Here is a 15028-nt window from a genome sequence, read left to right on the forward strand (position 1 = left end):
GTTGAATGAGTCATAGATCATTGTCAAGGGGCTAAACAAAAAAAGTCCTCTGAAAATCGCACAAGCCTGGAGAACTACTCCTGAAGACCACTTTAAAAACTTACAAGAAAGTCTGGCTCTTTGGAAACAAAATATAAAGAAATTGTTCTGGCTGGACTCTGAATGTAAGTAGTTAATGTAAATTTCTGTTTAACATCAATTCCTGTGTAACATGTTTGCAATTTTTGTTAATTTATCAATCTCCGTGTCATCACAAAGAGATTGCACATAATTGCCCTCTTGACCCCATTCAATCATAAACCGATAGCAGACTGACTGTCGTATTACAGACTTTCTCTGATCTTGATGCACCAAAGTTGCCTTTAAGGTGGCAACTGACTGCAAGGAGTTGCAGACCTGGTCCCTGTCTTCAAAACAACCATATCAAAGGCAACACGACTGCAAGTTCACTGTATACATTTGCAATAACTGTGGTCGTGCTGCAGCCTTCAAGCACCGTTGATGCTTCACGTAATGGTAGCTGTATCCATCTTTTTTCAGCTGCTATTGCTCATAGTAGCTTACAGGCAACCTAAAACTACAAAAAGATTTCAGCATTTACATTCTCCCTTAAAAAATGTACACAATATGAAGTAACCAGATTCCAACAAAGCTGAACACCTCTGGCAAACTTTGGACCATGTGTGAGAAAACGCTCCAATACCATCATAAAAACACCAAATGAGGGAATATCATTTGGAGGAATAATGTTCAATCCTACTACCAGAGTTCTTTTGAGCATCAATTGAAATGTGCACTGAAGCTGTTCCCGCAGCACGTAGCAGTCTATAGGCTGAATATGTGTATCAATCATAAATCAATATAATTATTAGTGTGATGTATCAATTTCAATACATTTGGAACATTCAAATATTGTGGCGTAACCTGCCATGTGTATAATGCCATGCTGTGTTGCATTTCTTTCATTATGACATCAATAAGCAGTACAAAAGTCTGGCATTTTGCTCCCAGGCCTGTATGAGCACGCCAGAAGCCCAAGACACAGGCCAGCGTGTGGTATCAGAGGACCCTGGAACTGGCACACCTAAACAGAATGCAGCCATCCATCATGATCTTAATTAGATCTTTGCATTTCCTATTTTGACATGTCAAAATATCATCAGCTAATGCATGCTAACTGTGTGGGACTATGTCTAGAGCATCAAAATAGGGTATTACTGAAAGAAAAATAAATTGCATTACATAACTCATCATAGCCCATGACTTTGGGTGTATCTATAAAGTATTTATACCGAATCCTCAAATCAGCTCAAAGACCAGTGAACATAAGAGACACCAGTCTCTGTGTCTTCCAGTTCAAACACTTGAAGTGTGTCAGTGGGCTCCCCTGTACCAAATATAGGTTAACACTCACGCCCCCCCCCCCCCCCCCCCTTTTTTTTTCTTTCTTTTCGGATCATACCGTCACAGGGAACGGATATGAACTTGTGCGGTGTAAACTGGAGATGAATAGCTCATCTCTGACCCACATAATGGCGATATATCAGGCTCTGTAAGCCGTGTTACCGCCTGCTCCTCCGCTGTGCGCTCCCGGTGCGGTGGGAGCTTTTAGCGGCGCGCCTCGCTTCGTCTCTCATCTTCCTCCGCCTGGACCCGACTCACCTCCTCTTGTTACCTCTCTTCCTCTCTCTCTCGCTCTCTCCCTCTTTCCATCTCGGTACCAGAGGGAGGAGAGGAGGGACAAACGGAGGCGACACACGCCGAGAAAAGGGGCGACGGAAACGGGAAAAGTAAGTAGCTCCGGAGGGGAAATGAATGGGAATGTTATCGCTCTCCCTGATAGACATGACTCCCGGCTCAGTTGGGAAATAAAGCTGGTACTTTAGCTAGCAGTGTTTCATGACACGTTACATTATTTAGGCGAGACGGTGGAAACCTCGAGAAAGTTACCTGCTCTTAACTTCAGCTAGTTGATGAGACTTGGTTTGGTAGGCTGATATTAAAACTATTTTAAGAAAACTTGACATATTTATTTTGCCTTGTGGCTAGCTGTTGTGTTAAATGAATTGCTCTTATGTCTTTTAGAAAACATTACTTTTACTAAACGCTAACCTTATACACTGGAATGTAGTTTCCATTACAGCCATAAGCTGAAAACAAACTGCACTTGTCTAATGGTTATTCTGGAAATTGTTACATCAAAACACCTTTTTAACAGTTATAATACTGTTTCAATAAGGAGGACTATTGGTATTATAGTGCCAATGAATAGCACAGAGTACCAGTGAATGAGGAGGGTTATATAGTATTTAAACTGTAATACAGCGAAGCCATGAAAAACCTGTGCTATAAGGTCACTGCACATTCACGACACAGCTTATTGAGAAACTTGGGTAGAACTGATGCAGTTGAAAGGGGAAAGGTTCAGTGGTGGTGCCTGGGCAGTCCGTTGGCAGTCTGTTGGCAGCTACAGACAACTTGTCTGCCTGCAGAGAGCTCTGTTGTCAGATGGGGCCAGTGTCAAAAATGTGGTACAACCTGTGTGTGGGGGTACCTTTGCATGTACTGCTGTTGGTCCATCAGCCGGTCACAGAGAAGATCAAAGCTATATCATACAAAGGGGTGAAGTGAAGCAGAGTGTTAAAAACAATGAAGTGTCCACTGCAGTCACTCTGTGTACTTTTCATACTGTATTTTTTGATTTGTTTTGGGGTTTTTTTCCGCGCTTCTCCCATTCCTGGTGAATTCTGTTGTTATTCCCTTCCTGTTCCGGCCCACTTCTTAAACAATCAGTATTTGACAGATGCACAGCATCATCCACACCGAGCAAAGTGCAGCTGGGATTTTGGAGCACCGCACAGGAGCATGTTTGCATCGGCTGAAAACCCCACTCCGTAGGCAGATTCATACGCAAACAGACACAGTTGAAGGCTTAGACTGGTGTTCCTCATATTTGGATATAAAGATAAATAGTGGATATAGTTTTATCATCTCACAAGTAGTACATTAAGTTTAATCTGCACTTCTCTGATTAGATTATTCTAAAACTAAGCATTCAAATCTCCATGAAGGTATAATTAGGTTCTCATAAAGTTGCAACTGACTTGGATTGTTTACATCTTTTTTCATAGTTCACTAGTTCTTTTTCCCAAAACTTTTTCCGCAGGCTGAGAAATGATGATTGATGATGATGGATCCATTGTTGCAGTCCTCATGACAGTGATGACAGTGAATATAAAGACCTTCCAGGCCTTATCTCAAAAGGTCACTTACTCAATATTCACCAGGCTGTCTGTCTTCAGTCTGTCTAGGTTCAGGCTCAGCACAGATGTAAAGGAGGAAGATGACATTTCTTTCTCTTCCCATCTCCCTCAGGGAGATTGTCACTCTCTTCTGTTTTCATTCTTTGCTCCAAAGTTGGAATTTCTCAGCTCAGCTTACACTTATATGTTGAAACCCCCCCCAGAGAAACATGGGTCCCAAACTTTGCTCAGTGTTAACTACTGTTTTAAGTCTAACAGTAGTTGCTGGAGGTTACTGGCTGCCAGTATGTAAAATTGGTTGCAACAAAGGTGCTGCACCAAAACCTCCTTGTGGTTGCTTTGGTTGCTAGCTGATTATTGCCTGTAATTTGCATGGAAGCTGCTGACTTGTCTATAGACACTCACTAACTAACCACCGAGCAATAGCAAATCTTAAAAAAGTGTAACCAGAAATCGTGACATTCATCTTAAAAGTAAAGTTGTTCCTTACTGGTGGAACCAATATGTTTTACTTTGAAGACAAGTTGGCTCCTTCCATTTAACTATGGGTGGTCTGCAGTCTAGCAACCAAAGCAATTACAGTGAGGTTTTTGTGCCGCACCATGTTCCTTTTTCTGACCAATTTCACCTAGCGACTGCCAGCAACCACTTTCCAACTGATCGCATAATACATATTTTAATCATAGGTCTTTAGGCCTGCATGAATGGGGCTTAGCATTTGCTTTCACAGCCACTGCCAGCAACCTCCAGCACCCACTCGGAACCGGTTGGGGAATACAAATTTTTCCCTAGCAATCGGTTGTTGCCTGGTGGTCACCAACCCATTTTGTAGGCCTGTGTGACTGAGATCTTAGGCATTTCTGCTTCACTTTATTTCAGACACAGAAGCTACATTCATCCTCTATATGAAGTTCATGTGGATTATTCAGTTTCTGGTCACTAGAAACTGCTAAAGAAACTGACATTTGGCTGCCTTCAGTTAGAAAAAGTTAGGTCCATTATTTGACAGAATTTTTGGAGTTTGCCTCTGTACACCACCACAGTGGATTCAAATAGTCAAGGTGTGACTGAAGTGCACACTTCCAACTTTAATTCAAAGAACAAAAGTACTGTATTATTTGTTTAGGAATTAGTCATTTTTATACATAGTCCTCCATTTTCAGAGGCTCAAAAGTAATTGGACAATTGACTGACAAGCAGTTTCAAGACCAGGTGTGGCCTGTTCCCTCATTATCCAGGGTAAATTAAGCAGATCTGGAAAGACAGAGGACAGCTGCTGTCAGCCTGCAGCAACGTTTACTGTACATGAAATCTGCCACATTTTAGCATGGTGGCAAAGTAAACAGGCAGTTTGTCTGCGTACATACAGCTTTTATTTTAATGTCACAAACACCACAATTGCAGTCGCTGTAGATCAGGCCACTTTTCTTTATGTTTAAACTATCCCAAAAGACAGTTTGATGATGACTGTAAGAAAAACAACTACTCATCAGTAAGGATCTATTGCAGCCTGCCAGCTTCAGGTGAAGTCAGTCAATGGAAATGCAATCATATACCCAAATAGGCCATCCCCTTGCCCAGTATACTATTTTAATGGCCCCATGCCATTGGTTATGTTGCCTACCAACCAGACAAATTTCTTTGAGTCAGTGTTGATATATAATTAAGGAAGCTTTGAACAAGTAGGCATTAGTGAAATCTGGGGATTCTACACACGTTTAAGACAGTGTAGTGCAGAGTTTTAAAGTGCCAACTTCTTGACTTCACAGGTAAGGCTGAGATTATCCAGAGCTTCCTCCGTGGGATTCCAAACTGAAGGTAGTGTCATTAATTTTCTTCTAGTTGAAGGGCCTCACCTCCAGCACCTCTGCTTTCCTTTACTCTACACATCTTCTTTCTGTTTTCATTCTTTCCTGTCTACACATCAACTGATTACTTCCTTGCACACACAAACACTCATAAATACCATTTCAGTCAATTGTTGTGCAAAATGTGCAGTGGTGCACCATGTTAAATCAATGCTGGCCTCACTGTAAGCATCAGCACACTCATTTGTTCACAAGACAAACTAATGACAGATCTCCTTCCCTTTGAAATCAGGAAGAAAATTTAAACTGGTAATTCTCTGTGTGTGTGTGTGTGTGTGTGTGTGTGTGTGTGTGTGTGTGTGTGTGTGTGTGTGTGTGTGTGTGTGTGTGTGTGTGTGTGTCAGTCAGTCTGTGCTGTTGGGATGATGGGCCATCTCCTCCTGACAAGACAAGTGGCACTTAAGGTTTTAAACTGGCAGCAGGTCTCTGAAGTCAGTTTTGTTTGACAGTTGGTGGCACTTGCTTTGGGTGATTTGGTTATGTTACAAAACAGACAAGAAAAAATGCATGTCTATCTATGCAAACCCAACTATTTTACATTGTATTGTTCATCATCTGTATGTATACACTTACCAAAATGTATAAGATGAATAACATTTCACCTAAAATCACTATAATAATGAATTGTCACATTAATTGATCATGTTACAAATGCACTGTATTTTTGTCATAATTTCTGCTGTGAAATAAAAAGTCATTTGTAGGTAACATTTCTTTAACATACTGGTAATAGTAATAACACTGTAATCCTGTACTACCTTGAATGCCTCATACCATATCTGGGAGGAACATTTTCAGGTCATATTCACTTGTTCAGACCCATTTGCTGGAAACCAAAAAGAAACTGCAGGATTCTTTCACATCTCTTTAGTAAATTACAAAATAAATAGTTGAAAAACTGCAGGGCTCTGCATGTTTTCATAAAAGGTTCTTGTCAAACTAAACAGCTGAATCAAAGAGAGCAGGATTAGCAAACACAGAGTAATGAAATGCTGTGTGTGTGTGTGTGTGTGTGTGTGTGTGTGTGTGTGTGTGTGTGTGTGTGTGTGTGTGTGTGTGTGTGTGTGTGTGTGTGTGTAGAGTTCCCAGGTTACAGCTTTCCTGCTGATGACACAAATTAGTCGTTCTTTTTTGGTTTTTGTTCTTTTTTTGTTGGCAGTATTGGATGGTAGCCGTGTTATGTTTCGTATGTTGTTGACTGAGTGTGCCCAGGCTTACATTACTTCCTTTTTCAGTAGCAACCTCACATGCACCTGGGCCTGCTTCTGTTTTGGGCTGATTGTTGCTGTCCTCATTATCTCTCCCTGAGTAAATTTCAAGCCTAACTGATATATCAGCCAGCCAACATACAAATCAGTATATCAGATTACAGTACTCTCAGCACTAGCTTCTGCTTATGATGCAGAGTAGCATTGCAGCTGAGATAGCTGTGATATGGAAGCAAGTGGTGTCTGCACCTTAGGTTGCTAACTTGTTTGTACCCTACCTTCCGCCCTGTGGCAGCTGGGATAGGCTTCAATGGTGTGAGTCACTGAGTTAGTGTGCATGGTGATAAATTTAGATCAATCTGATGATGAATGGAGAAAAATAAGGGTCAGTGAGTCAGAATAGTTGTTTATTGATCTCAGAAATATTTTTAAAACATTATTTAGATACCATTCACAGAGTTACTCTATCAGTTCAGTGTATTTATACTCAATACTCTAATACAGCAATAGCATGTGCTCATTTTGGTCTGTCTTGCAAATGAGACAGTCTCAATGAGACTACCTGTATAAAAAAAAGGTTAAATAAAAAATTTTTTTTTAAAGTGACTTCTGCTCTTGATAGCTCTAGCATAAAACATATATAAAGCTGCGTCTTTATTCCCCGATATTGTTGGAATCAAAGATTTTCAGCAGATCAGACCTGCGACCCTCCGGACAGCTGACAGGAGCTGGTCAGACAACATTAGCTGGTTATAAGCTAACTGTGTACCAGCTAATGTTAGGCTCGAGTGTTCTAAAAATCACACTTTCCCTCTGATAATCAGTTTGATTAAATTATCACATCGTATGAGTTTCTAGCTAACTGCGCAAAAAGAGACTCACCTCAGCATCGCTGTCGTCCGTCAGAAGTGAGCTTCACTGACTCATCAGCCTCTGTCTGAACCCTGTCATAAAGTTTTACAGGTAAACAGTGATCTGACAGCCTGCACGTTACGCCAGCCACAGTGTTTGAGGGGACTCCAGGGTAAAAATGCAAAATATTTAATTTTCACAAAATAATTTTTTTATTCCTGATTTTTTTAAATAAGCCTTATTATTATTAAAATGTTAAAATAAAGTGTGCACAAAAACATTTTTTTAAACAAACAGTAGTAGAAACACGCCAGCTGGCCGCTATGGGATACAATTGTATCATTAATTGTATCATTGTACAGTTTTTTCGATCCTCATAATTTGTTTTATTGTCTGTTATAAGAATGTATGCAGCTGCAGTACAGGTGGACTTCTTCAGTTGTCCGTTTCAGACCACTTTTTTCTTTTTTTTTCTTTTCCCTGAGGCTTCTCTTGATTTTTTTCAATTCTTTATACCTGATAAAAGGAAAAAATATGACCCAAATGAATCGTTTACATCGGTGAGAGTGGGATCCCACGTATTTGTGGGTTTGTGGCAATTATAAACACCAGGGCTTGTCAGCTCTGAACAGACAAACAAATATGGCGGACACTAGTTTAGGTCGGGGCCACTTTTGATGACATCACAGGCCTGGTTGGTCAGTCTCCCTCTGGTGCCTGCCAAAGGCATTTTAGCCCGCACCAAAGCAAAATGACAAGCACCAAAATGATAACATTCCAGATTGAAAAAAATCAAGCGGTCTGTAAATGTGTTAAATCAAACATACAACACATAAACTTTAATGTGATGTCTTGGTCTCTCCTCTTATCTATAGCCACTGTATTTAGGACAGGCGCTGGATCAGCAAGCGCAGATGCAGTGACTTGGTTTTTATTAGGGGTGGGACTTTAACACGTTAACTTCAATTAATTAATTACAGGGAAAATAACCAATTTTAACGCATTTTAATCGCACTTTGCACTGTGGAACGTTTCTCAGTGCACGAGTTCCAGGCATACAGATTATATCGACACCGCATCCGTCGAAGGATCCGTCCTACGCAGACCGGGTCCTTCGCAGCCCACGAAGACCGCAAAGGCCGGAAGTGAACGGCTAGCCTTCATATCGCCTGCCCTCACCTCTGCGTAGCTCATGTCGCCTAGAAACCGTGAGCTGTGTAAAAGCAGCTGGTTAAACGGAGAACGAACTTTTTCTCCTTTTTGTGGTTTAATTTTAAGTCTTTAATTGAAAATAAGCTGTTAAAACAAGCATGACACATTTCAACATCAAGGAATACAGCTGAGAGAATGATTAATTTCCAACTATATTAAGTGAGACATTAATGTTGAATAAAACTATCCAGTTATGATGCTTAACTTTAATTTCAGGAGTTTGCTTATCACAGGAGCACTTCCACCCTTCGTTGGTCTGTGTAGCAGACTGGTGGGAAAATACACAAAATTTTGAAGTTTAAGCTTATGTATATTGATTTATTCATCAACTAAACTTAAATTAATATTTTTCATGTTAAATATTTAAATGTGAGTAAAATGCAATTAATTCCGATTAATTAATTACAAAGCTCCTAATTAATTAGATTAATTTTTTTAATCGAGTCCCACCCCTAGTTTTTATACTTTTAATGGGCTGAATGCTTGACCAGAAACACTGGAGCCCAGACTCTCCCACTGCGTTTAGCAGTATTATATTATAATTTTACCAACGACTACTCATTCTGTCAAGTGTCGTGTTTCAGGTTCAGCGTACAGGCATGTCTGAGAAACAGGGGCTATAAATGGGCAGACATAGGCTGAAAGGAGGTTCTGTACCAGTGTACAGTATGAAGGAACTAGTGTGTTTGAAACTCTAAAATTTATCTTTTAAATTTTTAAATACAGTTACACAGCTGTTTATTTTACAGACATGGTGCATTGTTTGTCTTTGCCAAAAATGAACCACAGTTGACTGTGTTTTATCCTGTACAATTTTTGTGTCCTCTATTCAGTAACAGTCACAAATAGCAGAGAAATGCAAGTTTTTGTCTAATAACAACGCAGACTCATTACTGATTGATTGTGTTTAGTGCCCATAGTCACCACCGAAAGGCCCATTCTGAGCCAGGGAAAACCCTGGAAGTGTATTCATGCTTTGAATGAATGAATTATTAAGTAAAACTATAGATACTTAAATTACTTGCAGAGAAATAATCAGCTGCCGCTGTGATGAGTGGACAGACTCCAACTCTATTGTCTTGTGCTGCAGCTGATGCCAGTAGTTATCTGCAACCCTGGTGTGCACAGCTTGTGTTGCTGCTCTCAAAAAGGGACATGTTACAGAGTTACTCGTAAGGCAAGTAACTTAGAGTACTTTTGTGTTATAAACCTTGTGCAGATATGTTGTTCAGAATTTATTTTTCTTTTACTGGATAACTTCCCTCAGAGTGACAGCTCAACAGAAAAATGATTTAGTACTCTAAATGCACTACTTTATAATGTGTTACACCCAACGCAGGTGATAAAGAAGTTATAGACAGAGTTTAGTATTGTATTTTTGTTGCAGACCTCTTTTCTGAGCGTTTCACTGGAGGGTGTTGCAGTTCTTGGCTGATAAATCTTTTGCTGCTCAGCAGTGTCCATAATTAGGTCTGACCTGGATCAGCTATAACAACACAAACTGGAACAAATTTGAATTTCTTCAGGTCAGTCAGAGACTTAGTTTGGTTAGTAAAAATGTTTTGCTTGAACTCAATACACAGTTTGTTAAATTATTGTATGCAGCACAGGAGCTAGTGATCCTTAGGGACCTACTGTATAATGCTAGTGCAAATCTTCTTCTGCCTAACAGGGTGAATGTCCATGTACCACTGCAGGCGAGCGGTATGTTTACTGTGCATCTATCTGTGGGACAGGGAAATAAAAGTCAGCCTGCTTGCTGGGTTTAAGTTTCAGAATACACTAACCATACCTCCTGCTGATTTCATATCCATACACACAGAGGAAGGAGGCGGGGTGTTGTGCAGTCTGGTACACATAAACGCACCTCCAACACCTAAACAATTCACTCTTTATAGAAGTGCAGCCTGAAAAAAATGCCCTTAATATGCACAAATGCTCTCACTCTGAAAGTCACCCACTTAAATCTTTAAAGGCTAGAAGTGCAGCTAACACACACGCGCACACACACACACACATTAAAAGCATGGTGCAGTAAAGGAACCGTTAGGGAGTTAATTCCAATTCTGCTGACAGTAGATAGGTTTTACCATTCTCTCTCACTATCACATAGTAATTACTTATAAGGCCACAGGGATTATGATGTCCCCAACTCCCCTCTGTAATAGAGCTCTTGCTCCATATAACCCTTTAGCTTTGCTTCCCAGTGTCTATCATCCCCCTAATTAAGCTGTCCCTCCCTCTCATTATCGCTGCATGTAATATCCTACAACCATTAACTTAGCCCACTTCTCATACTCCTCACCATTACTAACCCCTCCCCCTTCTGCCTCTCCTCCAGCTTTCCTGTCTTGCTTTTGCGCTTCTCCCTCCTCTGCTCTTTTCTTCACTCAAGTCTTCACAACACTGCCACACCGGATCAGCTCAGTCTAATTCTACTCCTACACAGCAGCAAAAGGAAACAGAACCACTATGCCCTGAATATACAAGTGTTTGAGCTGGGGGAGGGGACGCTTCTTCGCTGACACAATACAGTACAGAGATAATTCAATATGCATTGGCCTTACGTAATCAGCCATGTTTCTTGGTGCAGGCACAACATGTCCAAGCATACATCGCGCTTCATTTTCTCAGCTCTGATCATGTTTGCTGTTTCCTAAGTGCCTGCATCAATTTCTGTCTTGTCTCCATGGCTCCTGCTGCAGCAACATGCAAAATGCAGCCACATCTTCTGATGAGCTGATCCACAGACTCCCAACTCTCAGATGAAAATTCATTAAGATGTTTGTGCAGCACAGCATCAAAGGGCAACTGTGTGTGTTGTGTTGATAAGTTTATGTAGGTCAGTACTGTATACTATACTACAGCCAGTGGTTAGTTTTTTCAAAAAGTGATAAAACTCATGAGGCCAGTAATTAGTAGTCATTTCTATTAATGTAAATAATCAGCAATAATAATAAGTAATATATCCCTTTATGCATAAGAGAAACTTGGCATGCAGCATTTCTCACACATAGACTCTATTGATGATTGTCCAAATATAATATGTCATTCATTTTTCAGCTGCCCAAGATGATGTGATGGATTTACTATTGAACAGTCTCGTTGCTCTTGTTTTGAATGTTCAGTTATTGCTAATCAGCTAGCTCTTGTCTTTTCTAGTCTCAGCTCGTGTTTCCATGCCAGCAGGCTGGACAGATCGCTGTTCTGGCAGTCAGCTCTCTCAGACTCCTCGTCCTACAGTTGGACAGTCCACTGTGTTGAACTGCAGTGGGCCGCAGCAATGGTCCTTGTCCTGCTCTGGAGGTCAGCTGCTGTACCTTAGCTCACTGAGGCTGCAGAGCAGTGAACATGTTTCCCTTCATCCACTGCAGTCCAAGATGGTTGGAGCTGGGCCATAGGATGAGGAGCTTGTTGGAGTGGCAGCTGATTACTATACCATTGTTTACTGGCACAAAGTATATATAGTAATATTTATTATATTTATTCATCTAAGTACGGTACGGCCTCCTTTTGCACATGTACACGTGGCACCTTTATAATCCAATTCTGTGGGAAACACTGACTCCACTTTCTGTATGAATCATGTAAACAATCATAGTGGAACTACTAGTTTTCAGAATGTTTGTATTAATGTAATGTGCTCAGTAGCATTTGTTGGAGTTTTATCCTTATTGTTTTCATTATTAGGATGGATTTTTTTGGTGTGTTTTGCAGGTGCTTGTGTCAGATGAATGGCTGTGTCCCATTGTCCACTGACTCCTAGCTCATGGCTTTTGTCCAGTCCTTTGTTGTATTTTAATCTTGATAGGCTAAAAAGAAAAAACACCTTTAGTGCTTAGTTTAAAATGATCTATGAGATGAAAAAGAAAATTGTATTTTTCTTCTTCAATTGTACTGTGTAACTGAAGAAGAAAAGCACCCAAAAATGCAAAAAACAAAACAAAACAAAAAAAAAGCCCAGGAAATTTGTACTGATACCTGGCATTGTGTTTTGTTTTAATATTAAATTATTTTCAGTTTTTGCCCCATGCAGTCTGACATTCTTCCCATCTGAATTTCTTCTTTTTAACTGCAAGTTAGTCATATTCAGTAGTTTTTTACCCTTAATCATTTGATAAGTACCACATCCTGGAGTCATGAAGTAGTCGTTGTAGTACACATGGTGTAAACTGTGATGGAAAGCAACTTCACGGTGATGTTGTAAAAACTTGTTAGCATAGCACATTGTAAAAAATGTTGATTTGTCACAAGAAGAAATGATACAGTATGTTTTGCCCGAACCATAAAATTAAAAAATTAAAATAAATAAATAAATATATATATATATATATATATATATATATATATATATATCTCTGTTGTCTTCCATCCGGCCATCCATTTCTTATCTTTTTCAAGGTCAACGGGGGCTGCTATCCTCTTAGCATTTTACATTGCAGAATAAATTACAAACTGCATTGTACTCAATCACATGTATAGACCTCATAGTGCTTGAGCTGCAGAGGACCAAAATAGAACTTGTACAGTTTTACATTACTGTAGTAATATACAATACACAGTTTTACATTACTGTAGTAATGTAAAACTGTACAAGAATATTTGATTATTAAGATACTTTTTGAGTGAATAGGTATTCACTTTCAAAATTTAGGAATTCAAATGTTTTTTTGTTTTAATTTAAAGGTGAAACTAGTCTATGTATATTATATTGACAAAAGTACTCAGCCACCTATACATTACACCTACAGGATCTGCTTGGCCATAGAAATCCATGCCACGAAAATCTTGGGGCACAGTTTCTGTGCTGATGTTAATGCCAGAGAAGGTTTAAAACTCTGAAGTTACTGAGTCAGCACTTTGGGATCTCACTATGTAAATTTATGTGTTCTGCCCTGGAATTCAACAAGCTCTTTAGAATGCCCCATTCTTTCACAAATGTTGGTAAAGCCTGACTGTATGGCTAGGTGCTTGATTTTATAGGCCTGCAGCCATAGAACTGAAAACACTGGAATTCAGATTAAGACGTGTGACCAAATACTTATGTCCATATAATGGTTCATTTCAATGTGTTTGCTTGACATCCCAGTCATTACAGTTGGGCACTATGTTAACATTTTTGAACAAGCAACTGTCAGTCCAACAGCGAGGCTTACAAAATCACAAATTTTGGATTATTTTTGTTTTAAATTGAATAAAATGTGAGGGTAAAATATTCCTAGTCTGTACTGTGTCAGTCATCGTGATGGTTTTGGTGCTGGTGAAGAGCTAGTAACTACTGTCAGCCAGCTTAGCTAGCATGTTAGCTCAGCCTTGTGTCCAACAAAGGAATGGAGATGTCTACACCTGTCCTTTTTCTGTGATACTATGTCTCCATGACACTACACTTGCTCTGGGCAGCCAGTAACTTCCAGGAAACTGAGGAAGGTCGGTGATGCTGGAGAGACAGACGACCTCCAGGAAAAGACTGGCGTGGGTGCATGAGGAAGTAGAAAGACAATACTCTCACAACAATAATATACAATCTAGCAAGGAAGCGTTTTGGAACTGAGGAGAAGAAAGTCAATATCAAGTCTGCATACCAGCCAAGCAGAAGAGAAAGGAGAGAAGAAGGGAAAGGAAGATCACTTGAGGGCAGAAATCATGCGATTCAAAACAGCCCTAGCTAATGAAGGGAAGGCATCAAGGACCGGAGCCAACTCCAGGAACACCTTTGCAGACTATGAAAAGCAGAAAGCTCTTGGAAGAAGAAGAAGGAAAGGGAAAAGATCACAGTTCACCAAAGACCCCTTCCGATTCACCAGAACACTGCTGAATGAAGTAAAATCTGTAAGGCTGATTAGCCCCAGAGAAGATGTGAGGCCTTCTTGAGGGGACCCACAATTATATCTTCAGGAACCCAACCGAACATCAACAGCATTAATACCCCAGGAAATAATACCCCAGGAAGTTCAACTTCAGTGAACCATCCTGGAAGGAAGTCAAAGAGGTGGTGAAGAAGGCAAGGTTGGGATTTACCCCTGGCCCCTGGTGATCTGAAATGGGAAACTGACCAAAAGGTCCAAGCTGTACATGTGCAAGGTGAGGCAATTCCACCAATAGAGGAGAGTCTAATTAAGTGCCTTGGAAAGTGATTTGATGATTCACTTACTGACAGGAACAACAGTGCCAGGGTAAAATATTCCCAGTTTGCAAGAAAGGGGGAAAAGCCACCAACCACAACAATAACAAGGACCAGTCTGCTACAAGAGTCTCAATCACTGAAAATTAAGGTCGACTTGGGTGGAAGGTTGCAGTTCCCCCAGGTTGTCCAGACAACCCATAGGCTGGATGTGGCACTGTGGTCTGAAGAGGCAAAAAAAGATCATCATCATAGAACTTACAGTCCCATGGGAAGAGGGGTGCGAACAGGCCTTTGAAAGGAGAGTGCCAAATACCAAAACCTTCTGCATGACTGCATGGGTAAAGGATGGCAGGCGTGGCCGTTCCCGGTCGAGGTTGGCTGTAGAGGATTCCCTGCCCAGTCACTGTGGAGAATGCTCACAGCCATTGGAGTGACAGGGAAGGAGAAAAAGGTAGCAGCTTGCAGGTTGGGGGGAGCAGAAAAAAGAACCTCTTGCTGGTT

The 15028-nt window shown here is 40.5% G+C and overlaps 1 protein-coding gene across 1 annotated transcript in view; it reads left to right on the forward strand.

The window, feature by feature from the left end:
• Positions 1-1712: 1712 nt before the first annotated feature.
• klhdc8a (kelch domain containing 8A) overlaps positions 1713-15028 on the forward strand; it is a 66253-nt gene continuing 52937 nt past the window's right edge. The window contains exons 1-2 of the mRNA XM_030729676.1: positions 1713-1790; positions 5033-5081. The gene's annotated coding sequence lies outside the window, so the exon portion shown is untranslated. The remainder of the gene's footprint in view (positions 1791-5032; positions 5082-15028) is intronic.

The sequence above is a fragment of the Archocentrus centrarchus genome, chromosome 5 (genome assembly GCF_007364275.1).
Source record: "Archocentrus centrarchus isolate MPI-CPG fArcCen1 chromosome 5, fArcCen1, whole genome shotgun sequence".
NCBI classification, from domain to species: Eukaryota; Metazoa; Chordata; class Actinopteri; order Cichliformes; family Cichlidae; genus Archocentrus; species Archocentrus centrarchus.